Source organism: Orycteropus afer, unplaced genomic scaffold (genome assembly GCF_000298275.1).
Source record: "Orycteropus afer afer isolate SDZICR_OR568_19922 unplaced genomic scaffold, OryAfe1.0 scaffold00049, whole genome shotgun sequence".
Lineage (NCBI taxonomy): Eukaryota > Metazoa > Chordata > Mammalia > Tubulidentata > Orycteropodidae > Orycteropus > Orycteropus afer.
This window is the reverse complement of record NW_006921636.1, coordinates 8548471-8565447: the sequence shown is the minus strand read 5'-3', so window position 1 is coordinate 8565447 and position 16977 is coordinate 8548471.

Genomic DNA, 16977 nt, shown 5'->3' with positions numbered 1-16977 from the left:
GAGTGGCTGGTGGGTTTGAACTGCCAGCCTTCTGGTTAGCAGTCAAGTGCCTTAGGCACTACGCTACCAGGGCTCCCCTTTTATTGATTATGCAAACCTAATTCATGAATATGTCTCATGTAATGGTGTAATTTAATGTTAACATGAGCATAATTTTGATGTAATGCTTAAATGTTTCTATTTTGAATTCTATCATTTTCTTACCAAATTTTCACTTTAATAACATGATGTTATGTAAATATAAATACATTCAGACTGTGCATATGCTATTTTAATTTAAAAGTGTCATTTTAATTTTGCTAATTGTTTATGTCACTACTACTGCCATTACATTCAGTGGCATGTGGAAATTATGATTTACAAGTAACATTATACAGAAAAACATTACTAAGGATTCTGCTCGATCTGGTCTGGGAGGAGGGCCATTGCGGGGGGTGGTGTATGTGACACCATGAGTTACCACATTGGATGACACAAACCCTAGTGATGCCACTGGGAGACTGGGAATAGTTGGTGCATTGATGACCGCCATCCCCCATGACATGCAGCAAAGTGTAGCTTTGCTGAGGCTTGGCTATGACTCCTCTGCAGTGGTGGGACCAGTCCCCTTAGGTGCTGAGCAAAGCCAGCTCACCCCCCTGGATAAAGGAACCAGAAAGGGCTGAGCTTCTCTCTCATCCATTTGCTGTTCAAATAATTCACACAAATTGATAAAGATGCAATAACTCTGATAAAAATTAGGTATGAAGAGAAAGCCGGTTTCTAGTCCTGAAAGCCACCACTCATGTATCAGTTTGTTATACTGTGGTTGGTGGCTTGCGTGTTGTGTTAGTACTGGAAGTCATGCCACCAGCAGGCTCACCCATGGTGGACAGGTTTCAGCAGAGCTTCCAGACAAAGGCAGACTAGGAAGAAGAAAGGCCTTGTGATGGGCTTCTAAAATTGAGCCAGTGAAAATACTACAGATCACAACGGGATATTGTCAGACGTAATGCTGGAAGGCGGGCCGCCTAGCGGCCTCAAGAAAGGACGTCAGCACAGCAGCAGGCGTGAAGATCGCACAGGATTGGAGAGCATTTTGTTGTACTCGGGGTCACCATGAGTCACAGCCAACAGGACAGCAACAAACAACAGTCACAAAAGTAAAGAGCAAGGGAAGAGGCCTAAAGGGCTGAGATTGTGAGCCAGAAAACAGCTCTCCGGCAAAAAACAAAGCTGGAGAGTCAAATACACAAAAGTGTCCAAGCTGTGAAAATATTGTTATTTTACTATAATACGACTGCATCCTCCTTTGAAATGTATCCAACGGAATGATAGCTGTTTACCATCTTTTTTTTTTTCTCTTCCCACTTCCTCCCTGTGGTTACCCTTTCCACATATCCTTCTTGCCTATGCATTCTTGTCTCCCTTTATCCCTGTGCAAATGCTACCCTTCTAATCTCCCATGGTTGATTGTTCTAACACCTCCTGGGTAGGTGTTCGGCTCATAGGCCCATCTATCATTTGGCTGAGAGTTAAGCCACAGGACTAAGTTCAATTCCAGGCCAAAAGAGTGATTCAGGGCCATAGTCCTGGGAGTTTCACCAATCTCTATCAGACCTGTAAGCCTGGTCTCTTTTATGATTTTCAGTTTGTTCTATTTTTGCCTTTTTCTCCCACTCTATCCAGGATCTCTAATTTTGAGCCATTCCCAAATGATTGACATTGGTAGCCGGGCACCATCTAATTCTTCTGGTCTCAGGACCATATAGGCTGAGGTTCTCATGGTCCATTAGTCCTTTGGACTAACTGTTTCCATGCATCTTTGATTTCCTTTTCTCTTCTCTGCTCTGGATGTGGAGAGACCAATAGTTGCATCTTAGATGGCCACTCACAAGCTTTTAAGACTCCAGTCACTACTCACCAGAGTGAGATGTAGAACAATATTTTTATATACCATGTTGTGCCAATTGAGCTTGATGATCTCATGACCATGGTCCCCAGCCCACAGGCCCAGTGACTCATTCCCTCAAGGTCCTTACTCGTGGCTAAGAAGTTATCCTAACTTTGCCTCTTGTTAGGTTTAAACTGCATTAAGGACATTTTTATAGCATATACAAATATATATGTAAGAATATCATCTACCTAACCGTCCCATTTGCCGATCCATACCTATGTTCTTGCCTGTCTGTCTATGTGGCCACCTGTAGGTTGGTGTTTGCTGTCGCTGATAGTGCATACACTGTGTATGCAATACTATTTAGCTTTATGGTCGGTACTTCTTGTGTACCTCTCAGTTTCTTCCTTTCCCTTAGTGATGCTGTGCTAGTCACACAGTTTTATTATATTGCTTTTCCCTTCACCCATATCTAAATGGATAGATAGTTAAGAGACAGGCTTGACGCCACCATCCTTTAAGAAATATATATTTTTAACAGAAATTGCATCAGACCTTTTTCTCCTTGAAATGAACCCTTCTGTTTGCTCCTAATAATTTTGTTATTTCAATATGTTTTTAATCAATTTTTTTAACCTTTATATTTACTATGTTTAATTTTTTTAAAAATATCTGGATTGCATTGTCATCAGAATTATGTGTAATATTCCACTGGTCAAACAGCATACGTAGATAGTAAATTTTAATAAATAATTATTAAACATAAAAACAATATTTTGTTAGAAATGCACCTCTTCATGAGGTGGATGGAGGGGATTGTGAAGCTCTGATTAAAGGAAATCTTGCCCCAGACCTCAACATTACGAGCTACCCCTCGTATACTTTGAAGCAAAGCACCTTGGGAAAGCTAAGGATGCCCAAATATCTTTTCTTATAAAATGGGAACAGGGTGATTGTGAAAGGAGAGGTGGGAAAATAGACCAAGACATAAGTGTTCTCAAGTAGACCAGTTTAGGAATCGAGACATTGAGATTCAGGATCCATGATCTCTTACCCACACATTTAGAAAGTGTATGGCCCCAGGTAAGTCAGCCTCAATTTGAAAACCCCTCCTCTACTCTCTAACTTAAGGGCCCCAGTGGCGTGATGGTTAAACACTTGGTTGCTATGCAAACAAAGGTCAGTGTTTTGAACCCACCAGCAGCTCCATAGGAGTTTAAAAGGCCTAACGATCTGCTCCTCTAAAGATTAAGAAAAACCACTGCCTTCAAGTTGATTACAACTCACACGACCTTAGAGGACAGAGTAGAACTACCCCACAGCATTTCCAAGGCTATAAATCTTCATGGAAGCAAACTGCCTCATCTTTCTCCCTCAGAGTGGTAGGTGGATTTGAACCACCCTTTCGGCTGGCAGCTAAGCTTTTAGCTGTTGCGCCACCAGGGCTCCCCCATAAAGATTACAGCCTAGGGAGCTCTCAGGGCGCAGTGCCTAAGGCATTTGACTGCTAACCAGAAGGCTGGCAATTCAAACCCACTCCTCGGAAGGAAGGTTGGGCAATCTAGAGATACCACCTCAGAAACCAAAGGAGGGGTCGCTATGAGTCGGGTCCGACTCCACGGCAGTGAGTTGAGGAAAGCCTATAGGACAGTACTACTGTGTCCTATAGGGTCACTATGAGTGGGAATTGACTCCATGGCACAATAGCAACAACTCTCTTACTGGTCTGGCTTCCCCCCTCTACTCACACAGGAATAACTGCTATTATGTAAGGAGCACTGGGTTCCTCCATGCTATCTCCCATACCTGGTCTCATTAGTCTCCTCACAGAAATGCTATGATGTGTGCAGGGCAGGCATTGGTCTCCGCCACCACCACCTCCGCCATGTTGCACAACCTATTGCTGTCTGGTTGATTTCCACTTACAGCGACCCTAAGTGTGTCAGAGTGGAACTATGCTCCACAGGCTTTCCAATGGTTGATTTTGGGAAGTAGATCACTTTGAACTTGAACCTCCAACCTTTCCATTAGCAGCATGCACCTTAATGACCATTTGGATAACCTAGGAATTTCCATGTTACAAGGGAAGGATATTTGAGGAAGCTCAGGGACACTCACATACTGCTCCTTCTTCTCCACCCCTCCCCTCAATTCTCTGTCACTTTTCTCCACGACCCTATGTGGTAGTTAAGGTTATATGTCAACTTGGCTGGGCCTGGTTGAGTGGCTGGGAGGCTGGATGCAGTGATTCCCCATGATGAGACTGGTAATCAACTCCATGGTGGAATCTACTGGAGCAGTTGAGTAGCTGCCTTAGGGATGTGGTCTGCTTCCAGTGTATAAGGAGAAGCATTGACAAAGGTGTCTGAGCTTTTTTGACACACTTGGACCCTGCATGTAGCCAAATCTTCATTCGGCAGCCTGCTATGCTGTCTGTCGATTTTGGGATTGTTTCTGGACTTGAACCAGTGGCCTGCCGTGTTGTGTGATAATCTTGGGACTGTGCCCTTTTACTTGCCAACCTTGGGCTTGTCAGCCTCAGCACTCAGCAGCTGCCTGAGTGAAGAGATGCCTCCAGGTGCAATGGGCTGGAAGCAAGATGCAGAGCTGAAACCCAAGGTCGCAGGGCTTTCCCCAAGACCCCGGAGCCAGCACTTTGAACTTGGACTTCTAGCTTCCTAAACTATAAGGAAATAAATCCCTGTTTGTTTAAAACCACCTGTTTGTGGTATTTTCTGTTAGAGGGGCACTAGAGGTAACCAAAAACACCTCACCACCTAACCACTCCCCTGTTCTTTTCTCTCTCTCTCTCTCCTCCAGTCTTCTTTATCCTGGAAACCATTACCACAGAACTAAGCCATGAATGTTCTTTGTATTAAACAATTCAAAGGGGCCAAGAGTGGCATTTCTTTATGGGCCTGGGTCCAGGACTTAGACAAATGGAGCTGCTATTAAGGAAAACAAATCGTTAACGTTGTATTGAAATTTCACTGAGGCACTAAATATTTGCATGGGGTGACCAAATAAACCAGGGATGAAGCAGACCAATTCCATTTCAAAGCCACTAAAATGAAAAGGCAGCATCCAAATTAGGTTTGAAATGGACGTCCCTGTCCTTAGACACATCACAGTGACAAATGGATTAGTCCCCAAGTAGAACAGAAACCTATTTTACTTTCACAGAAGCAAAGACTAATACAGGCTGTGTCTCTATGGCCCTGAATCACCCAGGGCTCTTCCACTCTTTCTTTAATAGCCTGATGCTCCTCAGTTGAGCTTCTTAATTAAGTTGCAATAAGAGTTAGTCCTTAAGAAGCCCTTAAACACCTGAGTCTTTGACTTATAGAACTATAAAGCTAAGTATGTAAATAAATCCTGTTTAGATATAGAATATATAACATTTATACAAAATTATAAATGAATATAATGAGATAATTTATTATTAGCTAATATTTTATTTTAAATTTATTTAATAACTCTAACAGTATTTATTATTTTTAACTACTAGTGGCACCAAGGAAACTTTTCCCCCCTCAGACTTTCCATCAGTGCTTCTCAATGTCATAACATACAATACTAAGAAAAGTACATGTAAAGTTAAGGTAAGATAATCCTTAGGAAATGGTTCCACACTATTTATCTGTGATATACATCCCAAGCAAGGAGCCCTGTTGGCACAATGGTTAAGAGCCTGGCTGCAGAACAAAAGTGAGTGGTTCAAACCCACCAGCAGCCAGCAGCTCCTTGGTAAACCGACCTGATGATCTGCTTCCATAAAGATTAAAAGAGAAACACCGCCATCCAGTCGACTCTGACTCACAGTGACCCCCACTGGATTTCCTAGGCTGTAAATCTTTATGGAAACAGATGGCCTCATTCTCCTCCCATGGAGCAGCTGGTAGGTTTAAACCACTGGTCTGGTTAGCAGCCAAAGGCATCGCCCACCTCACCACCAGAGCTCCTTCCATGAAGATTCCAAACCAAAACACCATCTACTGCCATGGAGTACATTCGGACTCATAGCGACCCCCAGACCCTAGGAAATCCCACAGCACAGTTCTGTTCTGCCCAAACTATGTTGTTGTTGTTATGGGCCGTCCAGTTGGACCTGACTCATAGCGACCCCTCCTTGGGTTTCTGAGGCCGTATCACTGCGCAAGCAGATCGCCCAACCTTCCTTCTGAGGAGTGGCTGGTGGGTTTGAACAGCCAGCTTTCAGGTTAGCTGTCAAGTGCCTTAGGCACTACGCTACCAGAGTCCAAACTATAGGGTCACTATAAGTCAGAATCGATTGGGAGACACACAACAACAACCTTCCAAACAAATCTGGCTTCACGACAAGTATCCTAACCTATCCCTCGCCTTGAAGTCCCACAGTAGTTGGAAAAGGCTAGTGTTGCCATAGCAACAGTAGCCAGGAGAGGCGTGTGTCTTAGTTACCTCTCAAACCAAACCAAACTCACTGCCGAGTCCGTTCTGACTCATAGCGACTCCCAAGGCTGTACATCTTTACGGAAGGAGACTGCTTCATATTTCTTCCGCAGAGCAGCTGATGGATCCAAACCACTGACCTTTTGGTTAGCAGCCAAATGCCTTAACCGCTACACTTCCAGAGCTCCTTCTTAGTTACCTAGGGCTGCCACAACAACAGAGGACACCACGAGTGGGCGGCCTCAGAGAACAGCAGTTAACCTCTCACAGCTCAGGAAGCTCGAATTCCACGTCCAGCACTCACTGGGTGAGCCGCTCTCCTATTCCTGGGTCTGCAGGTGGTCCTTGAGTTCCTCGGTGTCTGTCTCCCCCCCGTGTGTGATTCTGTGGCTCTACTGCTCTTCTTCTAACTCATAAGGGACCAAGTTTAGGACCCGCCCAACTCTGGAATGACCTCATTAATAAAACAAAACAAAACAAAACCCTATTTATACACAGGATCCCAGCCACACGTTGTGTGGGGCCAGGAATCCAATGCATATTTTGAGGGGATACAATTCAGTCCATGACCAGACTTATGCTATAATCAGAAACAATCTCCAAATTGCTGTGAAATTGCTTAACACATCAAAAGTGATTTTTTTCTTTCTCATGAGAAATCGACTGCAGGCCCAGCTGACTCCTGAGGCAGCATCCTCCGTGGGGACTCAGCCATCCAGGTGGTCTCCACCTGGCTATGTCAGTATCTGAGCATGTGCTTTCAGGGTGCTGGGGCACAGCAATGAGCACTGGAATGTGCCACGTCTTCAATGAATTGCCTTGGTCTGAAGTCCCTCACACCTCTTCCATCCAAACCAATTGTCCATGGTCCCCTCTAACTTCAAGGGGAGAGGGCTGTGTTATCCCCACATTTCCAGGAGAGAAAAGACACGCATAAGCACTAGTTTTTGCATCTGCCCTTCCAAAAAAATTGCCTATGAAAAGAAACATTCTGGAGCCACTAATGCCTTTCATAATATGGTACGAACGTATTTTCCAAAGTAAATAAAGAAATCATCAATTATTTGTTTTGGTCTTTTAGTTAGGGCAACACCTAAGCCCTCTTACCTGAGATGGTGCTGGCGCAGAGCAATCATCATAAGTATTTGTAGAATGAATGAATGAATGATTGATTAAATGAATGAAGGAGAACATCATGTATCTCTCCCCGTATCAGTCCACCTCTTATAATATTGACAGTGGTATGCAGAATAGGCCCAGGGAAGCTGGGAAACCAGGTTCTGGTTCTGTCTCTGTTGACAGCTCTATGAACTGGAAGAAGACACTGCCCCGCCCCCCACCCCCGGACAGTGTCCATAAAGGAACACACAAGCTCTGCAGACATGAGACCCATTCCTGCTCTAGGCACTGGTGCTTCCACGAGGGAAACCAGGCAGGGGTAGGGACAGTATCTCTGATGAGAAAAGAACATCATTTCTGAAAATGAAAAACCTAGGAGTTAAATTACACTAAGTATTTCTACCAAAGGTGTTATGAATTAAGTATTGATTCTTAAAAAAAAAAAAAAAATCAGAAGAGATAAAAGAATAAAACAAGGATTATGAGTACAATCTTTTAGAAAGATTTAAACTACAATTGCGTACATATAACATGAAGTTTTAATTCTTAACCATTAACCATCAAGAACACACAAATATCTAGAACCCCTTAGTTTATTAGGGTTACAGGGCAAGGATTAATTCTATAGCCATTCTAGCACCTTATGTTTCTTTTATTAAATGCTATTTTAATGCACAAGTCATATATAAATACAAGTCCCTTATTAAAAACAACAAAAACATTCATATGAGGTTCAATTCCCCCTCAACCTTTGCTGCTGTACTGCTGTAACCCAAATCTCAGTAAGAGAAAAAGGAAAAGAAAAAGCTGGAGTCCCAGTAGCTTAAAACCACTAAGTTTACTTCTTGCTCAAATCTGTGCCACAACATGGGATGAACATATTCTGTGGGGCTCTCTGTTCCCCAACTCCTGCACTTGCAAACCCATGATGGCAGACCTTCCACCGTCTAGATTGTGGTTGGTCCCTTTGTAAAAGGCAAGTAAGCCTGAAAAAGCCACAGTAGATCCATAAAGGGTTGTCCCTATGGTGACATCCATCACATCCTTACACATGTCACTGACCAGAGCTAGTCACAAGCCCATTCCCAACTTCACCAGGCAGAAAGAGTTTAATCCTACCATTCACTTGACTCCACTGCTTACTATTTGTGTTATTGTAGGCAAGTCCCTTAATTTTTCATTTCTTTGCACCTCAGTTTTCTCATTTGTAAAATGAGAACAGAAGCAGTACTTTGCTCAAAGCATTGTTACCAGAATTAAACGTGATAATTAACAAAAAGTGCTTAAAAGGGTATTTGGCACAGAAGTGCTCAATGAGTTGGAATCCACTCCACAGCAATGTATTTGGGGTTTTACTTTGTTTTTTTATGATACGGATGATGGTGATGAGGAGGAAGAGGTCATTCACCCATATAAAATATAAAGTAGGGTCTGGCTAAAACAATAATCTTCCATTTTATTCTATAATTATACACACACACACATACAACAATACATACAGGTCACCATTTTGTTCAGATTCAATAAAAATGTTGGTTTGTGTCAGAGTTTTATTGCTTTTGGCCCAAGGCCACTTAATGATGAAGAGAAAATGGTGTTTTTTGTTTGGTGTTTCCTCATGTGAACAAGAGAGCAGGGCTGTTCTCATGGGCAGTTCTTGCCCACATGCCCACTGGCCCCGGGTGGTCTGATGCCAGAGATGACCTGTGTCATCAGGAGGTCAGATGCTCAAAGGATGACATAGCTGGAAACTCAGAGTCAGGGTATCCATGAGGAAAGATGAATGAGTTGGGCCAAAAGAGGGCACGTGGGCCATTTTTGGGGAGTCGGAGCTGAGGACTGGGGAAAGGAGGAAACTGAGCAGATGCCAGTCCCGGAAGCAGAAGGTCAGGGAGGAGGTGTGCTGTCAGGGTGGAGGCAGAGTCTGGAGAAATGAGGTCAGAGCACCAAAGACCAAGAAGGAACAAGGAGCACAAGAACTTTACATTGACTTTGGAGATCAACTTGTGTGGATTGATGTGCGGCAGACAGTTGTCTTTGTGCCTGCCTAGCAGTCAGGCGCACACTTCTGCAGACAGTTCTCTGAATTCATCCTGGGGACTCTGGCTTTGTAGTATCAGTCCAGCTCCAGGGGTGATCATGTGACTCAGGTTGGCCAATCACACATCACATGCTCCTGGCCACAGTGATTGGTTCAGGAATGGCATGTGACTCTGTTACAGTCATGAGAGTTAGTGTTAGGCCTTTTGCTGGTGGCACAGGGGAGAGGTGCTCTTCACAGTGGGACATGGAAATGTGAGCACACAAGACTGAGGGTGCTGAGGTCCCCACGGGGGAGAGCATGTGCCTGGGGGGCGGGGAGTCAATCCAAGAAGAGCTGGGTCTTCAAGAAAGGAAGGGTCAGATTCCTAGTAGTGGAATTTAAGCCCCTGGACTCAGACATCCCCAGAGCCACTCTATTCTTTTCTCTCCTTCTCAAGAGCCATTATATTCCTTTCGTTTGTTGGACTTGGGTTTTCTGTTACTTACAACCAACTGTATCCTGAAATACAGAATGTGCCTCTTTGAAGATTGGTCCCTTTTCCTTACAGTGGACAAATAGCCCCCTCCACTCTGAAAACACAGACTTTTGTTTGTTTGTTTGTTTTTGTTGGGAGTTGGGTGAAAGTCTACAGAGCAAATTCATTTCCCATATAGCGGTTCATACACATTTTGCCTCATGACGTTGACTGCAATTTCCCACAATGTAACAGCTCTCTTCCCATTTCCTCTCTGTAGTTATCTCTTCCCTGTGTCCTTCCTTCCCATGTACTCCTGCCCCACGAATGGTCTCCCTGTGCATACACTGCCTTTCTGTTCTCTTATGATTGATCTCTCCAAGGAACCCTACCTGATATAAATGTTCAGCCCGTATGTCGGTCTTTTATTTGACTGGAAGCCACAAGAGTGAGTTCAGTTCCAGACCTGAAGGGCAGCTAGCAGCCATAGTCTCAGGGGTTTTACCAGGCTCTACCAGACCAGTAAATCTGGTCTTCATTTTATTTTTTATAATTTTGAGTTTTATTCCACATTGTTCTCTCCCTCTATTCAGGATCTCCTACACAGATCCTCCTCCAAGTGGTTGACAGTACCACCTAGTTCTTTTGGTCTCATGGTCACAGAGGCTGAAGATTGCATGTCTACCACTCCCTTGGACTGATTGTTTCCATGCCTCTTTGGTTTTCTTCATTCTTCTTTGCTCTGGATGAGGAGATACCCATCGTTGCATCTAGATGGTTGCTTGCAAGCTTATAAGATCCCAGTTGCTATTCACCAAAGTAGGATGTGGAACAATGTTTTTGTGTAGCATGTTATTCCAGTTGAGCTTGATGTTCCCTGGGACCATGGTCCTGAGCCCACAGGTCCAGCTACTGGTTTACTCTGGGTAGTTGGCTGTGGCCAAGAAGTCAGCACAACCTTGTCCCTTGTCAGCTCTACTATGTTGTTGTTATTGTTAGGTGCTATCGAGTCATCTCCAACTCATAGTGACCTTATGGACAACAGAATGAAACACTGCACTGTCCTGTGCCAACCTCACAATCCTTGCTATAGCTGAGCCCATCGTTGCAGCCACTATATCCATCCATCTTGTTGAGGGCCTTCCCCTTTTTCATTGACCTGCCACTTTACCAGCCATGATATCCTTCTCCAGTGAATGATTCCTAATGACAACATGACCAAAGTAGGTGAGACAAAGTCTGGTCATTTTTACTTCCAAGGAACATCCCTGCTACACTTCTTCCAGGACAGATTTGCTAGTTCTTTAAGCAGTTTATGGTACTCCCAGTATTCTTCGCCAACACCACAACTCTTCTTTGATCTTCCTTATTCATTGTCCAGCTCTCATATGCCTAAGAGGCAAATGGAAATACCATGGCTTGGGTTAGGTGCACCTTAGTCTTCAAGGAGATATCTTTGCTCTTTAGTACCTGAAAGAAGTCTTTTGCAGCAGATTTGCCCAATGCAATGCATCATCTGCTGTCTTGACTATTGTTTCCATTGGTATTGATTGTAGAACCAAATAACATGAAGTCCTTGACAGCTTCAATCTTTTCTCCATTTGTCATGATGCTGCTTATTGGTCCAATTGTGAGGATTTTGTTTTCTTTATAGTGAGGTGCAATCCATACTGCAGACTACAGTCTTTAATCTTCATCAGTAAGCTTCAAGTCATCCTCACTTTCAGCAAGAAAGCTGTGTCATCAGCATATCACAGGTTGTTAATGAATCTTCCTCTAATCCTGATGCCACATTCTGCCTCATATAATGCAGCTGCTCAGATTATTTGCTCAGTATACAAATTGGATAAGTATGGTGAAAGGATACAACTCCCTTCCTAGTTTAAACCATTCAGTATCCCCTTGTTCTGTTCAAAATACAGCCTCCTGGTCTATGTACAGGTTCCTCATGAGTACAATTAAGTGCTCTGGAATTCCCATTCTTCTCAATGTTATCAATAATTTGTTATGATCCACACAATCGAATGCTCTTACATAGTCAATAAAACACAAGTAAACATCTTTCTGATATTCTTTGCTTTCAGCCAGGATCCATCAGACTCTACTATATACCTGGACATTCTTATAGAGCATATAAATACACATGTAGAATCATCATCTGCCAACTCTATACATGGTCATGGGCACACTCCCCCCTGCATAGCATACCTGATACCTGCATACCTGATCGTTCAGCCTGTCCACCTATTTATCTACCCATAGATCAATGTTTGCCATCACTGACAATGCAGTACTGTATGTGCAAAAGGGTTCATCTTTGTTGTCTGGATCTCCTATGTATCTCTCTATGTCTTCCTCTTCCTCAATGCCACTGTGTTGATCACTCACATTTGGTGCATTGCCCTTCCCTTCACCCACATAAGTACTCATCTCTGTCTATCTAGCAGTGTTCCTTTTCCTCCCCTCCCACCCCTGGTAATCAACAAAGAAGGTTTCCTTCCATATATAAACCTTTCCTTGACTTTTCATGATAGCAGACTAATACAATATGTATCTTTCTGTGATTGACTTATTTCACTCAGTGTAATGTCCTCCAAGTTCAACCACATTATGTGGTGTCTTGCAGATTCCATGTTATTCTTTAGGGTTGCATAGTATTCCATTGTGGGTATGTACCATAGTTTGGCTATCCATTCTTCTGTTGATGGGCACCTAGGTTGTTTCCATCTTTTTGCTATTGTAAATAGTGCTGTGATGAACATGGGTGTGTACATATATTGTCCTGGCTCTCACTTCTTTAGGATAAATACCTAGTAATGGGATTGCTGGGTCAAACGGTGTTTCTAGTTCCAGCTTTTTCAGGAATTGCTATTCTGCTTTCCACAGTGGTTGGGTCATTAGACAGTCCCACCAGCAGTGTATAAGAGTCCCAATCTCTCCACATTCTCGCCAGCATTTGTTATTTTCTGGCTTGTTGAAATTTGCAATTAGTGCTGGGACAAGATGGTGTCTGTGGTGGTTGTTTGTGTGTCAACTTGGCTGGGCCTGGTTGAGTGGCTGGACAGCTGAATGTAGTTATTCCCCATGGTGAGATTGGTAATTAACTCCATGGTGGCATCTATTGGAGCAGCTGAGTAGCTGCTTTGGGTATGTGGTCTGCTTCCTGTATATAAGAAACAGCTTTGAGAATGGTCTCTAGCTTATGGCACGCTTGAACCCTGCATGTAACTGTGTCATTGTTCAGCAGTCTGCCATACTCTGCCGACCTTAAGACTTTCAATGGACTTGAATTAATGGTCTGTCATGTGGTTTGGTAACATCGGGACTGTGCCATCATATTTGTTGACCTTGGGCTTGCTAGCCTCAGCAGCCAGTAACTGCCTGTGTGAAGAGATGCCTCTAGCTTCAGTGGGCCAGTAGCAAGAGGCAGACCTGAAGCCCAAGGTCGAGGGGCTTTCACACAGCCCCTGGAGCCTGGCACTTTGAACTCGGGCTTCTAGCCTCTTGAACTGTAAGAAAATAAACTCCTGTTTGTTCAAGCCATCCCATTTGTGGTATATTCTTGTCAGAGCAGCACTAGGGAACAAGAACAGTGTCTCATTGTTGGTTTGATTTGCATCTCTCTAGTGGCTAACAATCATGAACATTTCTTCATGTGTTTGTTGGTGAAAACAAAGACCTTTATTTTTTTAACTCTAGAATAAATCCTGTTAAATTCTGAAAAATTATACTCCAATTCCGTTTTATCCAAGAAACCCAATGTAATTTACTCTTGAGGAGTACATCTCTGAAAAGAGTCTTCCCAGCCTCTGATACTAATTTTCCTTTTGATCATTTGTCTCTGAATCATTAACGTCACCCACAGCTTCACGGCCAGCCAGCCCACCAAGCAAGCCAGTCATCATGTGGTCGATTTTGATGACAAAAATGACTAATTGGAACCCTGAAATTTGTTTATGCTGAATACATTAAGATGGTGCCTATAATGAGAACTGTATTAAATTACCTTGAAAACAAAATCAATAGTTTAGTTAACCACAACCGAAAAAAGAAAAAACAAAGGGGGAAAATGTCCTAAAGAATGTGACAGCAGTTTTCCTTGGAAGGAAACCCTGTAGGTAAACTGGGGGCGAACCAGCTTTACGGTAACTTGGAGGAGGCACACTGACCCCTCTTTGTTGTTGTTGTTGTTATGTGCCATCGAGTTGGACCTGACTCATAGTGACTCTTTCTTGGGTTTCCAAGGCAGTATCACTATGGAAGTAGATTGCCCCATCTTCCTTCCGAGGAGTGGCTGGTGGGTTTGAACCACCAGCCTTCTGGTTAGCAGTCAAGTGCCTTAGCCACTATGTTACCAGAGCTCCTGACCCCCCTTTAGAGTTGTTCATTTCTTGGTTCCTTCTTACAAATAGCTCAAGAGGCCCTTGCAAAATCTGAACTTCTTTCTAATCAAGTGATTGGGTCAAAATGCCAATTGAGCCCACAGCTGGATACAGTATGGATATTTATACTGTATTTCGAACTAAGAGATAGTTGAGATCATGCCTCCATTAATCTCCTCAGTGACTTCCTGTGGCCTCCAGGGACAACGTTTGAGCTAATTCGAATGCCATCACCTAAGCTGCCTTTTATTTCAGTAATGTTAGTGCTAGGAGCCCTGGTAGCTCAATGGTAAGGTGCTCAGCTGCTAACTGGAAGGTTAGCAGTCTGAACAGACCAGCCATTCCTCAAAGGAAAAGACCGGCAATCTGCGCCCGTAAGATAGTTCTTGCTGTGTGCCAACAAGTCCATTCTGACTCCCATCAACCTGTGGGACAGAGTAGAACTGCCCCATAGGCTTTCCTAGGTTTTGGTATTTACTGGATTGCCAGATCTTTCGTCCTGTGGAGCCAATGGGTGTGTTTGAACCACTGACCTTTTGGTTAGCAGCAGAGTGCTTAATCATTGTGCCACCAAGGCTCCTGGTCACAGCAATTACAGTGTAGGAAACCCTATGGGACAGTTCTACTCTGTCTTATAGGGTCTGTGTGAGTTGAAATCAATTCTATGGCACACAACAACAATAACAACAAGCTGCTTTTTATTTATTTATTTATTTATTTTCTTACTGTTTTAAATTTCTTGGGTTTTTGGTCCCAAGTCATAGCTCCTGTGCCCTGAGAGGAAATGTCAGTTCCCTGTGGAAGACAGGCTCAGAAACCTGATCTTCTTCTTTTCCCAGTGAGCTTGTGAGTTCCCAGCACCAGTTACTACCTTTACTAACTTCCTACATGAATAGCTAGAGTGGGTTCTGTTGCTAGCAACTGCAAACCCTGGCAGATATGCTGGTGAAGACCTTCTAGCTCATCTTTCCAGGTCTGAACAGCTGGTGGTTGCTATGGAGCCACCAACCGAGTGTCTGATTTGCAGAGGCCACATTCCTGCTCACCCCCTGGTGACAGCTGACAGACTAACAGAGCAGAAACCATTTGTTTTTGCTTCAAAACATGAGAATGGGATTGCAAATCAATGGATAGCCCATCTGTGAACTTGTCTTCTCAAATACTAAACGTTACAAGTCAGAGGAGAACAAACTGAAAAACCAAATTCACTGCCAACGAGTCGATTTTGACCCATAGCGACCCCCTTTGGATTTCCAAGGCAGTAAATATTTACGGAAGTAGATTGGCCAGTTTTCTTTCCACAGAGTGGCTGGTGGGTTTGAATAGCCAACCTTCTGGTTAGCAGTCAGATGCCTTAGGCACTATGTCACCAGAGCCCCAGAGGAGAAAAACTACCTATGAAATCAGTACTCATGACTAACTAATAAGATAGGATTTTCCTGAGGGTGGAGAGGAAGGCTGGTCACAGAGAGACTCTGTGCCCTGGTCCATAAGCCTCATGGAAAAGTGGGATGAGAGGGTGGATGTGGGATGAAGATATGGATCAAGTCAAGGTAGAAAGATGTTTGAGATGCTATGGCAGATTCAGCTGGCACTTCCTTACCATCCATGCATTTCATGGATAATATCAATGCAGAATGAAAATTACATTTCCCATCCAGACTTGCAGGTAGGAGTGATGTTAATGTTACATGTCAGCTTGGCTAGGCTGTGGTTTCCAATGGTTTTGCCACTAGTTGCTATTTCATAATTCAATTTAATTCTACCTAACCAATCCATCAGTTGAAAAGGACACTCCTTAGGGTATGGTTTGTCTTCAAACTGTTGTTATTAGGTGTTGTTGAGTCAGCTCTGACTCACAGTGACCCTATGCACAACAGAACAAAGTAGTGCACCATCCTCATAATCTTTGCTGTTTTTGTGCCCATTATTGCAGTCACTGTGTCAATCCATATTGTTGAGCATCTTCCCCTTTTGCACTGACCCTCCACTTTGCCAACATGAGATCCTTCCCCAGGGACTGGTCCCTTCTGACAACATGACCAAAGTAGCTGAGACAAAGTCTGGTAATTCTTGCTTCTAAAGAGCATTCTGGCTGCACTTCTTCCAAGACAAATTTATTCGACATCCTGGCAGTCCATGGTATTTTCAATATTCTTCACCAACATCAAAATTCAAATGCATCAATTCTTCTTCAGACTCCATTATAAATATTGTCCAGCTTTCACATGCATATTTTATTGCTAGGTGCCATTGAGTCATCTCCAACTCATAGCGACCCCATGCACGGCAGAACAAAACACCGTCCGGTCCCACACCAGCTCCACAATCCTTGCTATACCTGAGCCCATTGCCACAGCCACTGTGTCAATCCATCTTGTTGAGGGTCTTTCCCTCTTTTGTTGACCTTCCACCTTACCAAGCATGACATCCTTCTCCAGGGAGTGGTCCCTTCTGACAACATGACCAAAGTAGATGAGACAAAGTCTGGCCATTCTCACGTCTAGGGAGCATTCTGGCTGCATTTCCTCCAGGACAGATTTGTTAGTTCTTTTAGAAGTCCGTGGTACTTTCAGCATTCTTTACCAGTACCAGAACTCAAAAGTATCAACTCTTCTTTGGTCTCCCTTATTCATTGTCCAGCTCTCACATGCATATGTTGTTGTTGTTG